Consider the following 25,118-nt stretch of genomic DNA (forward strand, 5'->3'; position numbering starts at 1 on the left):
ATTTAAAAAAGAAACCCATGTTCATGGAAGTTTTTTAAAGAAGTTATTGACATATTCCACAACTTTTGAATAAGAAATTAAAGAGTGGTAGATAGTCTTGAAATTTATGAAAAACAAGTAAAAAAGTATCAGTCGGCTTTGCCGACAGAGATAAACCCTCAGCCTGTGTATATTAAAAAAACAATTTTTCCCAAAATACGTATGTATTTAGGGGTTTTTAAAAATGTTGGGCGTTTGAACAGACAAAAATGTTGATTAGGATTAAAGATCAAAAGTTTTGCGGAGAAGATACTAAAAGGAATGGATCGACATTGACCGATATGAAAGTGGATCTGCAGCTGTTGCTGCAGGGCTGTTTGCTCAAGAAGTATGGACTTGCCCCTAAAAAACTTTTACCATCGTAAATGAGACAGCGAATGCAATTTGCTTCAACAAAAATCAAAGTTATTCGATATCAGGTCTTAAAGTGAACTTATCCGAAATTTTGTGTGGGAGGTACCGGATGGAGTCGACAAGTATAGTCCATATTTGAACCTGATCTATATCTGGTAGATATATTAGGGTGTGTAAAGAATAGACCAATTCGGCCACTCCCTTCAAGAGCTACCGTGCGAACAATTTTTCCGAAAATTTTTCAACTTTTGTGGGGGAGGACCTGAAGGAGTGGACCGATATGGCTTATCTTCAAACTTAAACTATGTTGGGACAAAATATTACTAAGGCCATATTTTGGACCGAATCGGAAGATCCGTTCGAGAGTTATTTTGCGCTCCATCCACCTCACACGGTGTCATAGGGGTTTTTTGCAACTTTCATGCTATTTTCTCAGGAAGTATGGACTTGCCCCTGATGAAACTTGTACCGTCGTGGGCAGTGAATACAAGTTGATAAAGCAAAAATCAAAGCGATTCGAGAGATGGCCCTAAACTGAACTTTTCCCAAATTTTGTGTGGGAGGTACCCGAAGGAGTAGACCTATTGAGACCATATTGGAACCTCATATTCCTCTGGTAGAAAGTTTACGCTATACAAAGTATGGACCAAATCGGTCACTACCTTCTAGAGTTATCGTGCGCACAAACTTTCCGAACATTTTCGAACTTTTGTGGTAGAGGTACCGAAAGGAGTGGACCGATGTAGCTCATTTTCGAACTTAAACTAAGTTTGGGCAAAATATTACGAAAGCCAAAATTTGAACCGAATCGGTTCATCCGTTCGAGAGTTATCGTGCGCTCCAGCCAGCAGGACACACAGACAGACAGACGGACGGACATGGCTAGATCGACTCCAAATTGTCTGAAACACATTTCGTCCAAACATACTTGGGGTCTAAAACCATTATTTCGGTGAGGCACATTTTCATCGTATCAAAGTGTATATGAAGAAAAGACAAAATTTTTTAGTTTTCCATAAAAAAAAAATTAAAAATTTTTTTTTAAGCTACATGAAAGATTTTTGGTACATAGATTGGGAAAAAAATCCCATTCTTAAATCTGTTCGAGATACTAATTTTGGTTGTTGCGCGCAAAAGTTATGGCGGTCTCAATTCTGATAAAAAGAAAAAAATCTTTAAAAGACTCTAATCATTATATTGAGAAACTCTCTTAATTAGGGGCTCCCTACGTAATATATGATTACTGAGGCCCACCGACGTAGTCAGGGGGGGGGCCCGGGGGGCCCGGGCCCCCCCGAAATGATTTTCGTTCCCATAGGATATTAGCTTATGTTACAAATTTTTTTAATTTTTGAGAAAAATTTTAAACTCTTTTAATTTTTTCAAGAAATATGTAAAGTATTTGGAGGAAGTATTACAGAAAATTATTTAACTACATTGGTATATTTATTGTGTAACATATTTGATAGTATAAAAATAATGAACACTTTAGGCTGTTTGAAGAATTTTCTGCATAGTTGTTGTTAAGTTTTAAGGTATTGTTTAAGCGTTTAATGGTAATTTTACGCTGACTGTAAGTGTTACCGAGTTCAGAACAAAATTTATTGAACGTTTGTAGCATATTACCTCCAATACTTTGGTTTATAAACAACATCCAGCAAAAAGGTTCTTGCGATCTTTTGTTTTTTAATTTGTGATAAGAGCAACTATTGTGTCAATGTCAAAAAATAACCATGAAAATGAGACAAAATCGTACCTAAAATTTTCTGAGCGACATTTATGCAGAACATTTCGAAGCTGAAAAATGTCATCATGTGTACTTTTATAGCAGTTCTTAAAATAAGGAACGAAAAGGGCATCGAAGGAAGCGATTTAGAAGGTCGAAATGCTCTACGAAAATAATCCTCATTCGATTTGACTGAAGACATGGCATCTCATAAGTAAGCTAAAACTATAGTTAACAAAGATATAACGCTAATTTCAGATGCATTTTATCCCCAAAAAAAATATTTCTGCCCTAGATTTTCACCTCCATTTTGTGCCACAGTGTTCTTTATTATGTTTGAAATTTGCAAAAAAAAAACAATATCAACCATTTTTTATGATATAATTTCTATTCCACTGCAGCGTCGTCCGATGAGATTATTTGAAACTAGTCTCTTCCTACAAATTAGTAAATGTCTATTGTACAAAAATGGAATTTTCTGTCGTATTTTAATGTTTTGTTGGACCTTTGGAATGTTAATAAAATCAAAATTATTGAGATAGATGTCAATGTTTATATTTTATTTATTGCATATTATTTCCAATATTTGGAAAAATTTTGAATTTCATCTTCAAGAATTTTTCTGTCGATTACTCTTTGAATTGTATTTTGGGAAGTACTTTCAATGGATGCACATTTCTAGAGTTGTTCCTTTTTCAATCTTTGGCAGAGGACCTTATAACGACAAACGAAATCAAAAATGATAAAAAAAATCTGATCGTAAACAGATTCAGATTCGTCAAGATCTCAATAAATATCAGTCGGCATTGCGGATAGGAATATACCCTGAGCCTGTGTGAACTGAAACCTTAATCTATGGACAGATCGAATATCGGCTACACAACCAAAATCCTTTAACCCAAAGCTATATACTAGGAGATTTTCAGAATTGTGTAGCCATTTTCGGACGTACCTCACCAACAAAATATGGATTTTATCGTTTTATCATGTTACGAAGGAGGTACCTGAAGAAATGGACCGGACCGACATGGTTAATTTTGGAAATAGATCTTATTTTGAGAGTCATTCCTTTTTAAAGATATTGCGCCCAACAGTCATTTCAGTGCGTCACAGTATAATTTTCAGTTTTTTTTAGGAAATATGGACTTGCCCACCAAAAACATAATACCGCTCTAAACACAAGGAATACCGAACTTAAACTGCATTAAACAACTATTTTGAAGGTTTGTAGGCATGTACCCATTTTCGAACTAAAACTAAGTTTAGACAAACTGCATTTAAAAACTACTTTGAAGGTTTTAGGGATGTACCCATTTTCGAGCTAAACTAAGTTTGGACAAAATATTACCAAAACCAAAGTTGCTCCGTTCAAGAAAAATCGCACATACCACTGTAGCTAAAATTCTTGAATTTGAGTAGACCGAAAATCACCATCTACGAACTTTGTCCAAAGCACAAGCCATTACACATGATGGCCGTAGGTGTTCCTTACAGCTTTCGAGCCATTTTCTCTGGAAGTATGGACTTGTCCCTGACAAAAATTTGTATTGTAGTAATAGGGGCCCCTAGTATGCATTTTTGAAAGTACATATTTAGACTACAAAAGCCCTAGTAGAGTTTTGTCCTGTCATATCCAGTTCGGATTTTATGGCTTCATCTTAACCTAAATCTACACTTTTTTGCATTTATCAGGCCTTTATCTCAGAAACGAATAGGAATAGTGCCGTGCAGTTTTTAGTAATATTGTAGCCCTAAACTAGTAGAACTTATCTTTTGAAAAAAAAAAAAACTATAAAATATAGAAAATTTTACATAATTGCTGAAATGCTGGTCAGTGTCGGCTAAACTATTGGGAGTTGAACCAAGTAACCTTTTGCAAAAATCATCCAAATAAAGTTCTCAACAATATTATAGAACATTCTGAAACTCTAAAATGCTTACTTCATGTTGTTTCAGCGGTATTTTGCATCACATCTTTTACAACACCTATTTCAAACACACCAACAGTTTATTCTCGCATTTCGGATTTCACTACATTATAGACATTTTTATTACGGCATTTTACAACAATGACATGTTCTAAAGAGTTGTGTATTACATTCCAGGAAATATTTTTCCAAAATAAAATATTCAGAAAAAAATAACGGTTTGAAGATATCGCACGAAATGTATAAAAATTGTGGAATTTTTGCATATATTTTGAAATTTAAGGCAATAAATGTAGTTTTTCGAGTTCATTATTTCTGCAAATATTTTATTCTTGTCCTTATCTACAAATTTGCTTCAGAGGTCAGAAGAAGATTCGCATTGGTTTCAGAGATATAGCCCCGAATTTCTTTAAAAACTCAATATTTAACCATGTTTAGATGGGGCCATAAAATCCGAGCTGGATCTGACACAGCAAAACCCAACTAGGGTTTCTTGTCGTTTGGGTCTGTACTTTCAAAAAATCCTCAGCTCGAATTGTTTGCACAAGATCACCTTAAAAATGTTGCACAGTGTTATTGCAAAAAAGCAAAGCGTTTCCAGAAAGGTCACTTTATTTATTAATTTATTTCATATTTTTATTTATAATGACTACTGAGGTCTTAATCGTACAGAGGTCTTATTGGGAGATGCACGATTGGGCGACACAAATCTGCATAAATTAATTCTCTACTAATCCCATTCTCCTTCCATAAATTACTTAATAAAATTGGAGAGGAAATATGAAGTCGTGGTTTTGAACTTTTGTGATGTAGTAAACAAAGGAAAGGTCCTCAACATTCCATGTAAACAACAAAGTTAAGTGTTAAGATAATTCTAAGGTTTTCCGATTGTATACTCTTTCTTTTGGTCTTACCGAAGTGATATCATAACATTCACTGTAGTTGTGAGTTACTTGATGAATGATACACCCAAAAGTATATGTGATTATTAATATATCAATTGTTTTGAACATATATTAACTCTGATATATTATCAAAAAAGTTCTGAAAACGAGGAGAAATTGTCCAAGAAGTCTTACGTCATTTTAATTAAGTATAAGTATAAAATTAGGTTTACATCATTGCTAAATAAGGAATTTTCGCTAACATGAACTTTCAAAATTTTGGTCAGGTGGGCCCCCCCCCGAAATGAAATCCTGGCTACGTCCCTGCTGAGGCCCCATAACTTTAGTGAAAAAGTTTTAGGTTTTCGCGGAAATTGAGAAAGAGTTAAAAAAATTGGTACTTTGCAACTTGTTTTAATAAAATTCAAGCTGTTTACGCATCCTAAAAATATTTAAAAAAATATGTACGTAATCTAAACATCGCGATGATTCAAATGAAACCAAAACTATACAAATCCGTTTAATGGTTTGCATATTATAGCAAAAACAAAAAGATATATTGAGGAAATTTATAAAATTTTTGAAAGAGAAAATATTTATTAAAATTTATTTTGTGAGTTAGTTGAAAAAATGTAGGAAAAATTTGTCGGAGTTATTCTTCTATTTTAGAGAAATTTCACGCAAAAAATCGAATTTTTTATTCTAATCACTTCTCGAATACACACTAACATCTAGCGGAAGATATAGGTATCGTTCAAATAAATGTTGGTTTCCTTTTAATGGGGTATACTCTTGAAATAAAACTGTATCTAGTAATGTTCTTTTTGAAATGCGTGTAAAACGCGAAATCCTCAAAATCACTTGATGCGCATGCGGTTTAACAACACAGCGAATTCTTCTCTTTTAATTTGTACACATTTCCTAGGATTTACTTTGGCCGTTAAGATGTAGCATCATCTGCAGTTTAGTGTGCAACAAACTGTATAACGCTTATAATTTGCACAAAGTGCATATACTTTTTATGCGCATCCGATTTCACTATCATCCATGAAAATATACATCGATCTAAACCTATTTCGATAAAATCCATCAAGAACCGTGGATGTAGCATCACACACTATTTTTGGGATAAATCGGATAAAGCTCCCATGGCACTAAATTTTTTAAACCACTGTTTTAGCAGAAACTCGAGTGATGTGTCAGTTTCCTCATTGAAAAGGAAACGATCCACAGAAAACGCGATTTAATCCGCGATATTTTCAAAAACATTTTTCGCAAATTTTTCAATTTTTACAGTAGCCATTTCCGCCGTTCTAGTAGATGGATTTTTACGATATGTGATTCATATGATCCGGATCGTCGAAAAACTAAAATATCGCGGGGTACCAGCACACTTAAAACGATATTGTAAATACTGTACCAAAAAATAGGTTTTTTAGAAAAAATAACGCACTAAATTTTTGCCTTTGGCAGTAGATTACTCTGCTGCTGTGTGGGCTACATACTCAATATACATATCAGATTATGCGAAATCGCGAGTTCTTTAATCCTATAATTGGTTTTTCGAAATATCCGAATGCGCGTCCCAGTTACATAAAAAATACAAAAAACACCTGAAATCCGGCTTCAAAATGTCAGCATCGATAAAAGGTGGATGCAGTGGAAATTTTGGAAAGTGATACATTAGAAGTGTAATCTTCATTTTGTATTCTCCTACTTTTACTTTGGACAGATGTCCGTCGCTTGAATGGTTTAATCAGAAATCGAATAGCAATGTAAAAAACCTGTTTAGCTTCAACGTGTTTTTACCTATGTTTTTTCCTTTACGCGGTCGTAACTACCACGTAAATTAAATTTTTTTTGCTAAATTTTTGAGCTTTGTACAAAAACATCTAAATTAATCCAGCAATAGTCATAGTTACTGGTAAACTACAATAGTTCGCGTAGTATAATAGTGCAAACCTTGGCTTCATGGAAACTAAAAAATTTTGACTTTTCCTCATATACCCTCCTTAGCCTAAAGGATGAGGGTATAAAAAGTTTACATATAATGTGTATACATAAAGTACCATTATGCTGATTGAAACAGTAACGTGTTATACAAAACTCACAAATTTCGCTTCTTTCATGGAGTGTATCTAAAAATTGCAACAAATTGCAGTTTCGACCATTTGGTACATGAAAGAGACATCCCTTTCGAATTAAATAATGCAAAGTTTACATCCTATAAACTCCGATTCTCGGAGCCACAACCATATAATCATAAACAATTTGTACGAAATGAGCAAGAATCCATGTTTTGCCTCAGTGGATAAATTCACTTTATTTGACTGCTTCGTTTTATATATCCAAATATGAAGCGATTTTTAACAAAATCGGTAAAACTGATCAGAGGCCCAAGCAAATATCGCATATTAAATTTTTAAATATATGGGGAATATATCCAAATTTGAACCGATATGGACCAAAATGGAAATTTTTCATTCCTATGCCCGCATAAGTACTTGTATAAAAATTCATCGACCTAGGTCAACTCCTTCTATTTTTGTCCACGTTTACAAGGAAGCGGCAACGCAGATTGGTCCGTAGATCTATCGAAGAATTTTTCTCTCAAACAAGCCAAGCACTGCTTTATCTGCTTGCGCAAGTACCCGGGCTTCGGAACCATACATCAGCACGGGTAGTATCAGTGTTTTGTAAAGCGTTATTTTTGTTTGACGAGTTGTGGCTTTGTTTTTGAAATGTTTACTTAAGCCAAAGTAGCATCTGTTTGCCAATGCAATTCTTCTTTTTATTTCACAACTGATGTCGTTTGTTGTGTTTACGGCGGTGCCGAGGTATACGAAGTCTTCTACTACCTCAAAATTATAGGAACCAACTTCAACAGTTGGTCCGATCTTTTTATAACACTGTGCAACATTTTCAAGTTAATTTTGTGCAAATAATTTCAAATGCGGTTTTTATGAAAATACAGACGCATTAGACAAAATTCGTCATTGGCTTTTGTTTTGTTAGATCGGGTTCGGGTTTAATGGCCCTATCTAAACATGGCTAAATATTTACTTTTTAAAAAAAATCGGTGCTATATCTTTGAAACTGTTTATGTGAGAATCGCTACAGTGGCATCACTGTAGCCTTAACTGAACGTACCTCACATAAACGTTGTTCCTCATTATCACTCTTTTTATTCTCTTTCTCTCCTGCTGTTCTAAAATCAGAATTAGAATACTCTGTTGTGCTCGCTGACACCAATCATTACTATCGAACGAACATTGCAATAAACACACAAGCAGGAGAGAAAGAGAATTTGCCAAAAAAATGTAACCTTGATTTTGAAACAACGACGCATAATTATGAAAAAGTAAAAATCTATTATAATCTTGCCCAGTGAAAGAATGAAATTAATTTAAAGTAAATTTATAACTTGTTTGAAGCAAATGTATCCACTTGTTACAATAAATCGCTCTATGAGCAAGTAAATCTATTTGGAAAGTGAATCGCTGTTTTAGTCAAACATAATTTTCCCTCGTACTTGTCCGAGAAACGGAGTCCACCAGGGTGTGGGACACCTTTGCTGCCTCAAGGGTAATAATTGTGCTGTGCTGTGTCAGAGACTTCTTGTGCGCCTTCCTCATCCCGCTGTAAACCAAAGTGTTTGTTGCTCCAGCCAGAGACGGAAGTTTATAATTGCTCGATAAGGGAAAGACTGTTGGCAAACCAAGTTGGCCAGGGAATGGAATCCGTGGTGGTCAACTTTTGAAGAGTTGGTAAGTGCCCCCAACATATGGTCCTTCGAAAACCGGTAAGCGAGGATAGAACAACCAAAGGAAAACATAAGGTATTTGTGAAGGAAAAGTGAGTACCCAATATTTGTCCATTGTATTGTGTAATCGACATACATTTGTTGGCTCGGCGATATAGTTCAGTTTTGGAGGTTATCCACTGCATAATTTGTCATCAAGTTTTGGAGACAAAATACATCGATTATTACCTCATTGGGTACTGTTACGTTTTCTGGCCCTTTGATTTGATTCCCTGCTGTTGTTGTTGCTCTAAACCGGCACATTTTGTTTGCCTACAGTTTTGCAATTCCCGTTGGAGCTTTGTTTTTCAAGAACAACATTGTTGTTGTCGTTGTTGACTTGAACGCTGGCTCTCGGCTGATGTACAGGCTGCGCTGCTTGGGCGCAGTTGACTTTCTCTTGGGCTGCCTCTGTGGCTGTTTTTTACTCATCGTGAACTGAGCACTCATGTATTTTCTCAGACTGAGTATTTTATTCTTTTTTTAACTTGCTCTCATCGTGTGTTGTTCGATCCAACAGCTTGTGTGATGCATTTTTGGAGTTCTTGTTCTACAAGTTGGTAGACAAATTAGCAAAGAAAGAAAATTTGCAGAGACACTAAATATTTTTGTGTCTTTTTGGTTGCCTCCACTATCGGATGAAGTGGTTGTTGTAGGCAAAAATGAGTAAATTTTATAGAAAATTGCCTTGCCCATACGACCAAAAATAGTTTGGTACAAAAGGAGTTGGCCTTTTTAGAAATTTGGCACAGTGGGTCAGAAGTTGGATTTTCTCAGAGTGTTTGTTGAATATACGAAAACACACACATTTGGAAATTTGGCACAGTGTCTCGGTTGGCGAACAAAAATTTTGAATTTTTTGAATGACATTGTTGGATAAAAAATAACTTTTAAATTGGACAATTGCTAAAGAAGAAACCTTACTCAATAAGGGAATTTGGAACATTTGCCACACATTGATAAAGTTAACGCTTGGTTGCTCATGAATATTGTTATCGATAATTTGGAAAATTATTCTGATTGGCCCTTGGGGTAATTGCTGAAATTAAAACTTATTTGTCCCAATCGAAAATTGCGAAAATATTCACAGCAAAATATTGGAAATTCTGTCTCGCCGTGGGATAAAATTGAACATATTTGAGAAATTTTTTATCGAATTTGTGGGCGTTTTGGAACAGAAAAGTATTGGTCTAACAGTCTTCGTTTCGCTTCCATCGATTTAACTATCATTTATTGCCAATACTACTTTTCATTTTTAATAAATATTGCTGTTGGGCAATTGGAAATTTGGTGCTGGTGCCGAACAGTGGTACGATTTTCCAAACGTTGGGAATATATCTTGGATATTTTAAAAACATATTTTTGCTCTTTGTGGATGTTTTTAAACCCTTTCTAGTTGTCTCGTCGACGTTATAACTAAAGATTTACTCTTGGACCGATAACTATTTTTATAAAAAAAAAATCTGTGAAAATGTCAGTATTGGAGGAATTTTTCACACAGTGTGAAGAAATGGGTTTCTTCGAGGAAATTCTTGAAGAGACAGACGCTTCGGGGTTCAATCAGTGGGCAATTGACGTCGAGCGGTCGGAGCTGGAAAGTTTATGGGCCGATTGGAATGCGGCATTTGAAAATTGTAACAAGGAACCTGAAGGCAATAAAATAAACAAAAAGGTCATCGAAACAAAAAAGATTCTTGCTCAAGATTGCTACATTCGGTGTATCAACATCCTGAGGGAGTGGGAAATAAGAGCTAAGGAAAGAAAAATTAGAATGGAAGTCAAAAACAGTGTGGATATAGTGAAAGAAGAGAGTCGATGGGTTAATTGTATGGCCGTGGATCATATTGAAGAAGACTGTAAATCGCACTGCTCTTCAAGGTTCAAATCTGAACATAATATTCTTCCCCGTGAGAATGACACTTCACGAAATTGTGGTTACAATGTGTCTTCCATATTAGCTCAACCTTCATATTTACAAATAAGCTTGCTCCCTAATGTTTCATGGAAGAAACTTATTCCTCTTGCGGAAAATGGAGAATCTCATAGTAAATGGAGTATAGATGAAAGTCCGAATGAAGAACTTTGGTATTCACAGATTTATCCAAATGAACATGCTAATTTACTCAAGGGAGTAAAAATTGATAAAATGATTCCCGTTTTTGTCGAAAGAAACTGTTTTGGTTCTATCATCACTGGCCCGGATAGAAATTTGGTCGATCCACAGACAGTAAGTCTATTGTATTGTACTAGAGTGGCAATACAAGGTCATTTGGTAATAGCTTGTAAATTTGGTGGAAGGCCCCTGGTACGCGCTGTCACAATAGGCAATCAGAAGTGCAAGGACATTTTCATTTCCCCAGTTTTTAAAAGTCTTGATGCGAGATATGGCACTTATAAGCATATAAATCCCTTTAATTGGATAAGGTTCGTCTCGTACTCTAATAGGTTTGGAAAAATTTCTCGCTTTGTAAATTGCACCTTAAATTGTAAACTTGTAACACACAGTGTTCATGGCTCATCGGAGTCAGCGACTTTAGCAACTTTATATTTGAAGATATACGTTGATGGTACTATTTGCTCAAATTGGCATATCTCTATTTCGAATGTTGCCACTTGGAAAAAAGTGTATCTCCCTCTCTTGAATTTTGACTTTTCAAAAGTTTCGTTGGTTTCGTGGACTGACTCATTTTGGCCCTTATCTCGCCTCGAGCAATTGCACAATATCTGTGTTGATAATATGGTTCCCATTATTCTAGAAGAGATGGTAAAGAACTGGTGTCAGATTTCTTGGAATATTTACTCGACGGATCTCGTAACCCGGGGGCGAACTCCTTTAGGGCTGAAGGAGTATGGTCTGTTCTGCAACGAACCAAACTCGTTTAATGTAAAAAGAAATCAATGGCCCTTTGGTGTGGTGAGACCACGCATTATGCTTGAAGTCAACCCTATTGAAGTGTGTCTTGCCCAATCGGCCATAGAAAATAATTCCTTGGAAAAGTTGTATGTTCTATCTACGGTAATTGGTGCTGTAGCCTACATCCTTTGCTCTGTTCGGTTTATTCACTCCGATATCAAGAAGACGTATTACCATAAAGGTGTGAAGTTTCCTGCAGAACAATCCAATCTGGCCCAAAGTTACTTGATACCTTGGTTCCGGAGAAGTCACTTTCCCTTGCAACAACATTATCTTACGAGGATACAAACATCTGGCTGCATTTGTCTTACTCTGAAGCCCACTTTGGACCATGATAGATTTACTCGAACCAATGGATGTATAACTAGCACTCCTTTCCTCAAGTACAGCGGAAAGCTGACATTCGATGGCGGTATTCGGTTGGCCCTTTCTACAACATTGCATGAGTTGTGGATTATGACGGGAAGCAATGTGATGAAATCATACTATCGTAAGTGTATGAAACTCCTTATGGCCCAGAATAGGGGAAAACACCAGTTGGCTCTTCCCTTTGAGAGAACTTCATTTGGTCGACCTTACTCTACTTCTAAAGATAACGTTTTTGCCGATTTTGAGATTTTCAATGGTCTTTACTATGGTGGCGCTATCAATCCATTTCCTTGCTGTGTCACAAGTGTCTTGTGTGTGGAGTCCGAAGACGCTCTTTCTACCAGAACTCTCTCCACTGGGTTTACTCGATTTGTCTCTCGACGTCGTTGTGTATTTCGTATTTACTCTATTAACGGCCAATCCATTCATCATGATTGCTTGCAGAAGTTGAATTGGTGTTTTATGTATGCCTCAGCAGCACATATGGCTGAGCTTTGGAAAAAGGGCATGAAGAGCTGCAGAATCTATAACGTTGCCTCAACGCTTGCTCCCTCACGCAAAAAAGTTCATCCGCATAATTTTGTATACGTTAGAAAATTTGTCGAGCTTTATGTCGACTTCGAATCATACGTGTTGACACTTCCCGTAAACCAACGTAAAGCCTGCAAATCCATGGAATTAGTTTTGGTTCTGAAAATGCGTCAAATTGAACTAAGGTGTGCTCCTTCTCGTGTGAGGATAAGATTCCGTCGACCTTTCTCTATTTTTATGTTTGGCCCATTCGTTTTGGAAGTCTTAATGGACAGAAATCGGTGTGGCGCTTTGCTCATACCTTGATAACTTACATTGGTGCGCATTGGAAACCTGGTGTGGAGTCGAGTGGTATGTGGCTTAACTCAGTGGAGGGAACACATACATATCTACTACCCTTCCTCGCTGTGGAAAAAGTCAAGTCCAGCCAACATTGCTTGATCGTGGCCTTGCCCTAGTGAATATTATCTGACGTTGTTGTCTCTATGTTGCCTATTACAGTTCATTACAGATAATATTGCTTCCCTGGAATTTTGCCTTTACCCTTCGGCATTTCTCGTTTTGGCTCAGAACTTCGTCTTGGTGACATGTCGTCTCATGAAGAAGCTACATATTTTTTCATCCCCTCACACCATTGGCTGGTTCCCGTATAGCATTAGGTTAATTTACATTACCTTTTACTAGTTTTCTATAAATTGAATTAATTATAGTATTTTGAATTATAAATTAGATTATTCTAGTTGGGACGAGGTCCCAAGGGGGGAGCATGTTTATGTGAGAATCGCTACAGTGGCATCACTGTAGCCTTAACTGAACGTACCTCACATAAACGTTGTTCCTCATTATCACTCTTTTTATTCTCTTTCTCTCCTGCTGTTCTAAAATCAGAATTAGAATACTCTGTTGTGCTCGCTGACACCAATCATTACTATCGAACGAACATTGCAATAAACACACAAGCAGGAGAGAAAGAGAATTTGCCAAAAAAATGTAACCTTGATTTTGAAACAACGACGCATAATTATGAAAAAGTAGAAATCTATTATAATCTTGCCCAGTGAAAGAATGAAATTAATTTAAAGTAAATTTATAACTTGTTTGAAGCAAATGTATCCACTTGTTACAATAAATCGCTCTATGAGCAAGTAAATCTATTTGGAAAGTGAATCGCTGTTTTAGTCAAACATAATTTTCCCTCGTACTTGTCCGAGAAACGGAGTCCACCAGGGTGTGGGACACCTTTGCTGCCTCAAGGGTAATAATTGTGCTGTGCTGTGTCAGAGACTTCTTGTGCGCCTTCCTCATCCCGCTGTAAACCAAAGTGTTTGTTGCTCCAGCCAGAGACGGAAGTTTATAATTGCTCGATAAGGGAAAGACTGTTGGCAAACCAAGTTGGCCAGGGAATGGAATCCGTGGTGGTCAACTTTTGAAGAGTTGGTAAGTGCCCCCAACAGAAACCAATACGAATCTTTCCATGACATCCGCAGACAACATGTAGTTAAGAACAAGAAAAATGTATTTGGAAACATATTGAACACGAATAACCTTGATTTGTATATATTTCGCAGCGTATCTCCAAAACCGTCAGATTTTTCTTAATGTTATCCTTGGGAAAAATATTCGCTGAAATGTAATACACAACTCTTCAGAACATATCATTGTGGTAAAATTCCTCTATCGCGTTGTTTCTATCATATTTTTCGACGAAAATTTGATAAATTTATCAACAATACATTGAAATTTCAAATATAAGAATAAACCGCCTGTGTGAACGTTGTTTGAAATATGTTTTGTAGAATGTATGATATGAAATACCGCCTAAACAACATGTAATAATTGTTTTAGAGTTTCAGAATGTTTGGAAGAATTGCTAAGGACATTATTTGGAACATTTTTGCTAAAGGCTATTTAGCTCAACTCTCAATAGTTTGGCAGGTACTGACCATTTGATGTGCTATTTTATCAATTTGATGCGCTATAGGCGATTTTTCGTAGTTCGTCTCTTTGACATATAAATTCTACTACTTTAAAGCAAAATTCTTATTAGTTTCTGATATAAAGCACTGACCAATTAAAAAAGGGTCGTTTTAGCCCGGTATAGATGAGACCATAAAATCCAAACCCGATCTAAAAACGCGAAAGCCAACTAGGGTATTTGTAGTCTTAATATGTACTTTCAGGAAATTCCCACTAGAAGTTGGAGAAAACTGTCAAATGAAAAACAATATACATAGAAGAAATTTTTTTTTTTTAATTTTTCATAGAACAGAAATCCAGCCCCTTTGAACGTAGCGGGCTGTCGAAGGCTGCTTTATAATCTACAAAAAAGGTGGTAGGTGTCTGATCTGCATCTCTTGGGTCTTCTCCAGGATTTGCCGCAGGGTAAATATCTGGTCAGTGGTTGATTTTCCAGGTCTAAAGCCGCAATGGTATGGTCCAATTATTTCGTTGACCATTTGCTTTAGTTGTTCGCACAATATCCCTGACACTATATTGTAGGCGATAGGGAGAAGACTTATGCCCCTATAGTTGTAGCATAAGGTCGTATCTCCTTAATTATGGATGGGACACAGGATGCTCAGGTTCCAATCGTCGGGTACGCGTTCTTCCTGCCAGATGGAGCCAACTAGCTGATGTATACACCTTATCAGCATGTCGCCTCGAGTTTTAAACAGCTCGGCTGGTAGGCCAACAGCTCCTGCTGCCTTATTATTCTTCAGCCGGTTTATTGCTGTCCCTACCTCATCTTGGCCGGGTGGTATACATTCAATACCATTCTGGGATTGGATCTGTGGTATCTTCGTCGACTTTGGAAAAACGCTCTTTCCATATCCTTAGCACACTATCTGTATCAGTTACCAGATTACCTTGCTGATGTGCCAGTTCCAAAGCCATCAGTTTGATGTTTCACTCTTTGGTAGAATTTTCGGACTTCATTCTGTCTCCTGTACATCTCGATTTGTTCACACTCCCGCTTATTCATCTCTCTCTCTCTCTTTCCTGCAGAAAAGACTTTTCTCCTCTCTCCTTTTCTGCCGATAGCTCTCTCGTGGGCTACGCGTTGCTAATGATTGTAAAGTAGACATATATGCCGCTTCTTTCTCTTCGGTAGCAGCAGGACACTCCTGGTCATACCATGGATTCCTTGGTGGAGGTCTCTGATATCTAAGTACAGATTTTGTGGCTGTTTGCATGGAGTGGACAATGTTTTGCCATTGTCCTGATGTGTTATCGGGACGAGGAGTTCTTTGATTACGCAGTTGGGCTGCTACGTTTAATCTGGTACATATCTTTGCTGCAAGAAGGTAGTGGTCCGAGTCTATGTTTGCATCTCGGAACGATCGTGCATCCAACACGCTTTATGCATGTTTTCCATCTATCACAACGTGATCCTCGGAGCGATCGTACATCCAACACGCTTTATGCATGTTTTCCATCTATCACAACGTGATCAATTTGATTTCTTGTTCTTTGAACAGGCGACAGGCAGGGCCCCTTATAAATATCGAGATGCTTATATCTGGTACTGTCAACTACCATGTTTCTTGCAGCTGCAAAGTCTATCAGCCTCATACCATTGTCAGATGTTTCACTGTGGAGACTGAATTTCCCGACTGTTGGGTCAAAGATATTCTCCTTTCCAATTTTGCTTTAAAATCGCCAAGTATAATTTTAATATCATGGGCAGGGCAACGGTCATAAGTTTCTTCTAAGCGCTCGTAAAATATATCTTTGATCTGTTCGTCCTTGTATTCAGTGGGAGCATTAAGCGCAAATATAGCTGATGTTGAAGAATTTTGCTTTTATTCGAATTGTAGCAAGTCTTTCCTTCACTGGTGAGAAGCTGGAGACCAGGTATTTTAACCTCCTGTATGGCAGTAATGTCGGCCTTGTACTTTTCAAGTACATCTGCCAATGCGTAAACTGCACCTTCTCTATAAAGAGTGCGAACATTCAAGGCGCAGATTCGCAGATCATGGCCCTTAAAACGTTTGTGGGTCGTCAACTTTTGAGGGATTTGTTTTTCTTTTCTTTTGTTTTTTCATAGTAGGCTGCTTTTTCTTGGGGAGGGTTACTAACCCTGCGCCCAAACCATAGCTTTTAACGTTATTATGGTTAAACGCGCGGCACATTCTAGCTCACTACTTTTAACGGGTGTTAAAGTCAGCTACCCCAGGTGACACCACTGGGAGGTCAGTGTCCACTTGTCCACTCCATGAGAAAAAGTGAACATAAATTGAATTTGCTCCTACTGAGTAAAGCGAAGAATTAGTTTTACTTTAATCCACTAATATCGTATCCAGAATGATATGACATACAAATTAAATTTAAACTTGTGCCTGGCTGCAATTGTATGATTCAGACATCAATATAACTTGTTAAACGCTATTCTTACATTGTGATAACAGGAAAAAGTTTATGACAAATTACGTATATCATCATGCTTTTAAATATATTATGAGAACAAACTTTTTGTGATTAGGAAAAAATTCAGAAAATTAGTTGCTAATAGGAAAAATAGCATTTTTTTCTCACAAATCCTCAAGGACCCAGCCTGGTTCAATCGGCTTGTGACTCAATTAACTAAAATATTAACCCACCGTTGATACATACACGACAAGACGGACACGCTGGAGATATTTCATTCAAAAAAGTGCAATACAAAAATTCTGTTTTCTTTCTCAAAGTGATAATTTGACATTGCTAAATCGACTCCAATTTGTCTGAAACACATTTCGTCCAAATATACTTGGTTCCATGGCAGAACTACCAGGTAGTGGTATCACACCAGCTGATCGAATATGAAAAGTCAAATCCCTTTATAAAAAAATTATTTTTGTTGTAATTTCCCCAACAACATAAAGAAAATTTTGACATAACATATTCAAAATTTTACGATGCCACTACCTGGGTAATTGTGCCATGCTTGGTTCTAAAACCATTATTTTGATGAGGCACATTTAGCCCGAATAAAAGTGTATATGAGGAAATGTCAAAATTTTTTAATATTCCAGTTTTTGAAGCTACATGGAAGATTTTTAGTTCATTGATTGAGAACAACTTCCCATTCTCAAATCTGTTCGAGATACTAATTTTGGTTATTGGTCGCAAAAGTTATGGCGGTTTAAATTCTGATTATAAAAAAACTCTTATAAAAACGCTATACATTACAAATGTTTCGAAAATACCTATGAATAGAACAAATTTCGAACATACCTATGAATACAACAATTAAACCAATTTTTTTTTGCTATCAAACAATTCGAAATCTATACAACTTTAAAGTTTTATAGTGTTGGTGGCCCATGAAATTTACAAACTGTTTACACATGGTACCAAATGTGTAAAAAAGTTTTTGCTCCTAGTCAAATTCACCATTTTTAAATTGGTATATGATTTTTATAGCAAACAGAAAATTTGCATTTTGCTGATATTACAAACACAAGAGAAGCCACAACCGACCGACACGTGCGAGCTTTTTGTTTTTGCAAATTTTTGGTTTATTTGGTACAACTACCATAAAATATTTGCAATTCTAATCACAGCCAGTATAAAGGAAGTATAGTCTCTTCATGCACTAGAATTGAAATCGGTTAGGTTTGGCACACGTGAATAAATATTTCACATTTTGTTAATTTCAAATAAATATAAATTTGTGAAATAAAAGTCTGTGACATAAGAGATGATATACTGAATAGTTTGCAGTTTTCAACTTCTAATGTTGGTCCATTTGAATGGAACCCACAAGGAAATATGCTGTCCAAAGAGTACATTACAGGGTCATACTAAATGAGCTAAAGAAAACAAACACAACTTTTGATGATATAAAAATAACATGTAACGATAGAATATGCTAGAACAAACTTGTAAAAGTCTAATGTGGTATAATAAAGGAATTCGAAGAATTCTTAGTTGATACGTGCTGACATGTTGCAAAATATTTTGATTTTGGTGTTTCTTTGGAAAAGCCGAAAAGTGAGTGTGATTCTCATTCATATGGGAATACTAGACACTTAAAGAGTTCGGTTTTTCGCTAAAAAAGGCATCATTTCAAAAACTGAGAAGCCAATTGATAATTCCCTTCGCCGGGATGAAATCATGATATTGGTAGCGATCAGTAAAATTTTGCAACACTGTCAGTTCGTTTTGAAAAACATTACTCTCTGTAATAGAGGGTAATAAATGAAGTTGAGCCAATGGGGGAATACTCCACTCAAACAATCGAAAAAATAATATTTTTTGTTACTTTCACTGCCGATGTTGAACATCTAAAGTTTCCCAGACAAATGTAACAATTTCCCAGATGTAACAATTTTGAAAGTTGACTTCGTTTTTATTTTAGGGCTACGGTGGATATGTACTCCGGGAATTAAAATATTGTTCGAAAATTTAATTTTTATATTTTTCATACAAAATGAAAGGTCCATTAGGATGCAACCGTAGTTCGCCTCCTAGTGGTGCATCCTGGGTAACGCTAACTGAACTACAGCGAATCGGAAGCCAAAGAATTAAGTTTTATTCAATATCAACCGAAGAGAACCTCCTGGCTTAAGAAGAAAAAATACACAGAGTTACAAGAAATGTCGAATAAAACCCAACAAATTGATAAATAAAAATAAAATAAAAAAACTGTCCGATTCTCAGGTGAACATATGTATGTCTGATATCCGTATTGATATCTAGCTAAGATAATTATATATACATGAGCAAGCAAAAAAGCACACATAATTGAACAAATGGCAAAATCAAATAAAGCAGTAGGACCGCAGGTCCGAGTATGCCAACTAAACATTGAAGGCATCAGCAATGCTAAGTCAGACTATCTGTGCCTCATACTGGCAGATGAAAAAATTGACGTTGTCCTAATACAGGAAACCCACACATCATCCCAGCAAATATTAGACAAAAGAGGCCACATCCCCGGCTATAAACTTTTAGCAGCCATCAACCACCCAAAATACGGTATCGCGACTTACATCCATAACAACATTAGCGGCGCCGAGGTTATCCAATGTACAGACGAAAGTGATATATCCCTAATCACAACACGAATTCAAGGTCTTCATATTACTAATATATACAAACCTCCTGCTATATTTTGGTCTGAAAATGTACTTCCCACACCTTCTCGAGCGTCTAATTTTATACCGCATTGAAGATGAAATTGACAAATTCATCCCCGCAAGGTCCGAAGTTGCACCGACCAAGTACTGGCACTCACGAACTACATCGATAATAGTTTCGACAGGATGCAGAAAAGCGGAGTGTCTTTCATTTATCTAACGGCAGCCTACGACACAGTCTGGAAGAATGGTCTAAACAAAATAATCCCCTGCAGTAGGATATGCAACATTACACAGGCTATGCTCAGCGACAGACTTTTTACCGTCCACTTAAACGACAGCTCCAGCAGAACCAAAAAACTCAATAACGGCCTTCCCCAGGGTATGGTCCTTGCCCCAACCCTGTTTAATCTTTACATCCATGATCTTCCGGAAACAGCTTCCCGTAATTTCAATTATGCAGACGATATGGCAATCGCAACTCAAAACACGAACTTCGATATCTTAGAGAAAGTTCTGGAATCAGATTTGTCTTTAATATCATCCTACTGCCACAAATGGAGACTAAAACCTAGCCTCTCAAAAACTGAAGTCTGCTGTTTCCACCTCACTCACGTCGAAGCAGACAGGAAACTTTTAATAAATTTTAACGGTGCCACCCTCTGTCACAACTTCAATCCGAAATACCTTGGTATAATTCTTGACAGAACCCTGTCTTTCAAACAGCTCCTAGAAAAATCGGCCCAAAAACTGAAGACAAGAAACAATTTAATCCAGAAACTCGCTGGAACAACTTGGGGAGCATCCGCCAGCTGCCTTCGTACGTCTGCTCTGGCCCTGGTGTAACCGACTGCTGAATATGGTTCTCCGATCTGGCTGAATAGCCCTCACGTAAGACGCATCGACACACAATTGAACAACTCCATGAGAATCATAACTGGAACATTAAAGGCCACACCGACAGATTGGTAACCAATGTTAGCTAATATCCAACCCCCCTCTTTAAGAAGAAGACAATCTCTGCTCCAAGAGTATACAAAAATATTGGCAAACCCCAGTATCCCTCTTAATCAAGACTTATTGATAAACTACGCGTCGAGACTCAAGTCAAGAAAACCACCATTGCTGTTAGCTAAGCAACTCCATATCGAGAATTATAATATGATTGTCTAAGTCTGGAGTTTCCCCCATTGGCTTAACTTCATCACTTTCCTCTTTGCAGAGAAAAATGTTTACAAAACGCACTGACAGCTTGCAAAATTAACTGATCGCTACCAATATCATGATTTCATCCCGGCGAAGGGAATTATCAATTGGCTTTTCAGTTTTTGAAATGATGAATTTTTAGTGAAAACCTGAACTCTTTAAGCATCGAGTATTCTCATGTTAATAATAATAATGTCAGTGCGTTTTGTAAACATTTTTCTCTGCAAAGAGGAAAGTGATGAAGTTAAGCCAATGGGGGAAACTCCAGACTTAGACAATCATATGATTGAATCTTCAACTAAAACAAAACAAACAAAAAACAGCGAAGGCTCGCGCAAAACGGAATTTTGTAAATAAAATTCCAACGACATACTCACAGGTAACTTTGTTGATGTTATTTCAACTTAACAGAAATCGATGATTTCTTAGTTGAATCGTGCTGTCAGCTTGCAAATATTTTGTTCTGGTGTTTTTTGGGAAAGCCGAAAAGTGAGCATCATTCTCATTAACATGAGAATACTCGATGCTTAAAGAGTTCAGGTTTTCACTAAAAATTCATCATTTCGAAAACTGAAAAGCCAATTGATAATTCCCTTCGCCGGGATGAAATCATGATATTGGTAGCGATCAGTTAATTTTGCAAGCTGTCAGTGCGTTTTGTAAACATTTTTCTCTGCAAAGAGGAAAGTGATGAAGTTAAGCCAATGGGGGAAACTCCAGACTTAGACAATCATATGATTGAATCTTCAACTAAAACAAAACAAACAGAGAATTATAATATACAACAAGAATGGTCGATGCGGTGGAATGATAGCGGCCGCAGCAGTCCTCTATTTAATCCTGATAACCGGACAACAGAATTCAACCTTCCCAGAAAAATGGTGCAACCTAAACCGTTTACGTACTTCCACAGCCAGAACATCAGAATCTCTAACAAGGTGGGGCCTTTCCGATGATGCTAGCTGTGTATGTGGGGCCCCTTCCCAGACTATGGAACACTACTTCCACAGGCAGAACATCAGAATCTCTAACAAGGTGGGGCCTTTCCGATGATGATAGCTGTGTATGTGGTGCCCCTTCCCAGACTATGGAACACATTATCCACACCTGCCCTATCCTTTCATTCCCAGGAGGCATTGAGGAAATCCAATCCCTTACACCAGAAGCAATATCCTGGCTCAATTCATTAAATCTTTAAAATCTATATATCTGCTAAAAAAAAATTATATAATATATAATTTGTACTAAACTCTGTACCTATCTTCGAAAAATCCATACGCTAAATAAATAAATAACTGGTGAGCATTTTTATACCCTACACCACTATGTGGGGAGGGTATTATAAGTTGGTTTTGGCCAAAAAGTTTGTAACGCATCGAAATAATGGTCGTAGACCCATACTTATATATACCAAAATGAATGTCTCGACGAGCTGAGTCGATCTGGCTATGTGTGTCCGTCCGTCCGTCTGTCCGTCTGTCCATCTAAACCTTGTAATCACGCTACAGGTCGCAATTTTGATCGGATCGTCACGAAATTTTGGATGTTGATGGGGGTCCCGGAGGGGAAGAAGCCTATTGATTTTGGTGATGGTCGGATAATATTTAGGGGTCGGAAAGGGTAAAAAACTTAGGTGGAAAAAAAGACAACGTTTTTTTCCAAAGCGAATATCTCAGCTTCTGCATGGGGTATACCAAAAGCAAAACCTGACAATGAAAGTAGAAAATATCAACTTTCTACTGATGTAAAGTAGGTGCTCGTAGGTGATCAAACAACGAAGATATCACAATACTAGCAAATAAAACCCCAATTTTCATTTTTGCGATTTTAATTATATTGACGAATATCACAGCTTTGGTTGGAAACTTTCCAAAAGCAAAGCCTGAATATGAAAGTAGAAGATCCCGTTTTTAAAATGACGTAAACTAGGTCGGCGTAGGTAACCAAATAACGGATATATCGCAATAGTCGGTAATACATCCCATTTATCCATTTTTTGGAAATCACGCTACAGGTCAAAATTTTGATCGAATCGTCACGAAATTTTGAGGGTTAATGGGGTCTCACAGAGGAAGAAGCCTATTGATTTTGGCGATGGTCGGATAATATTTAGGGGTCGGAATGGGCAAAAAACTTATTTGGAGAAAAGTCAACATTTTATTTCAAAGCCAATATCTCTGTTTCTTTAAGAGGTATATCAAAAGCAAAACCTGGCAAGGAAAATAGAAAATATCACCTTTACAACGATGTAAAGTAGGTTGTCGTAGGTGGTCAAATAGCAGAGATATGGCAATAGTCGATAATGCATCCCATTTTCCGATATTTTTGTAATCACGCTACAGGTCGCAATTTTGATCGGATCGTCACGAAGTTTTGGGGGTTAATGGGGGTCCGAAAGAGAAAGAAGCCTATTGATTTTGATGATGGTCGGATAATGTTCAGGGGTCGGAATGGGCAAACACTTATTTGGAGAAAGGTCAACGTTTTATTTCAAAGCCAATATCTCTGTTTCTTTAAGAGGTATATCAAAAGCAAAACCTGGCAAGGAAAGTAAAAAATATCACCTTTACAATGATGTAAAGTAGGTTGTCGTATCTGCTCAAACAACAGAGATTTCGCAATAGTTGTTAATGCATCCCATTTTCCGATTTTTAGTAACCACGCTACGGGTCGCAATTTTAATCGGATCGTCACGAAGTTTTTGGAATTTTATGCGGGTCCCACAGAGGAAGAAGCCTATTTATTTTGGTGATGGTCGGATAATAGTCAGGAGTCGGAATAAGCGAAAAGCTTATGTGGAGAAAAATCAACGTTTTTTTCTTATGAGAATATTTCCTTCTAGTAGGTGTATTCCAAAAGGAAAGCCAGCCAATGGAAGAAGAAAAGATGTCCTTTATATTGACGCAAAGTATGTTGGCGTATGTTGGCAAACAACCGAGATATCGCAAAATATATTATAAAATATAATATATCCAATTTTTCCATTTTTTGTAATCACGCTACAGTTTGGAATTTTGATTGGAGAGTCACGATTTTTTGGGGGTTGATGGGGGCCCCAAAGAGGAAGACGCCTATTTATTTTGGTGATAGTCGGATAATATTTAAGGATCGGAATGGGGAAAAACTCATGTGGAGACAAATTCAAAATTGTATTCTTTGTGAATATATCGATTTCTAGTAGGGTTATTTCAACGGCAAAGCCTGTCAATGGAAGAAGAAAATATTACCTGTACATTGGTGTAAAGAGGTTGGCGAAGGTGGTCAAACAAGGGATATACCACAATAGTCGGTAATGCATCCAATTCTTCCATTCTACAGGTCGAAATTTTGATCGGATGGTCACAAAATTTTGGTTGCTTATGTGGGTCCCAGAGAGAAAGAGGCATATTTTTTTGATTAAAAACCAAATATGTTTGGTGGTAGTCGGATTATGTTCCCTAAAATAATTGTTTACCAGTGAAAAGCTTATGCACAGGGGTAGTGGTGTAGGGTATCACATGGTCGGCCCCGTCCCGACTATAGCCTTTGCTCACTTGTTTCTGATAGTTTTTCACAAGTTTCGATGTGAATTACCACGGTAAGAGTGCATTGATGAAATTAAATCTTTGTATGACGAGAACCCAACTGGCTGAGAGTCGATCCCACATATTCAGCATGCATAAAGGAGCATAAAGGAGACAACCAATTTATTATTAGTTGGAGTAATGTAGATGATAGAGGCGATTTCAAGTTTTTACTATGTACGACTACAAGAACAATCGTTCTATTACCGCCACCCATTAATACACGTTCAAGAAAACTCAGTTAGTTTCCTCTCCCCTAATGCCCAAAATGCCAACAATAAATCGTGACATCAAGTAAACTCGGACAGGGAATAAAGCAAAAAATAACATTTGTGGTGCCAGACAAAATGTCAGACAATTGTTGGGTAACATTTTTGCATTTTTCTTTACTTTTTTGCCATTGACAATGTGGAATAATAAATTCATTTAATGAAAATATCAAAAAGCATAACAAAGCAAGTTTATTACTGTCTGTCGTGATAACAGACTGCATACGCTTACGTAAATATGAAAATCGAATATACAACGTTTAATTAAAATAAAACATTTAAGTAATTTATGGATGATGGCGGTGATGAACAATTGTATTCGCACTTAATATTAGGAATCAGTTTTTTGTTGAAAGAATAAAAAACTATTGAATAATTTTTAATAAATTGTTATTTATGTTAATGTATATGGTTCAAAATAAAAAAGTTTTACAATCGATGAATTCGAGTTTCGCCTTACCCGAATCCA

Source organism: Musca autumnalis, unplaced genomic scaffold, assembly GCF_047663935.1.
Source record: "Musca autumnalis isolate F117 unplaced genomic scaffold, ASM4766393v1 scaffold_3, whole genome shotgun sequence".
NCBI classification, from domain to species: domain Eukaryota; kingdom Metazoa; phylum Arthropoda; class Insecta; order Diptera; family Muscidae; genus Musca; species Musca autumnalis.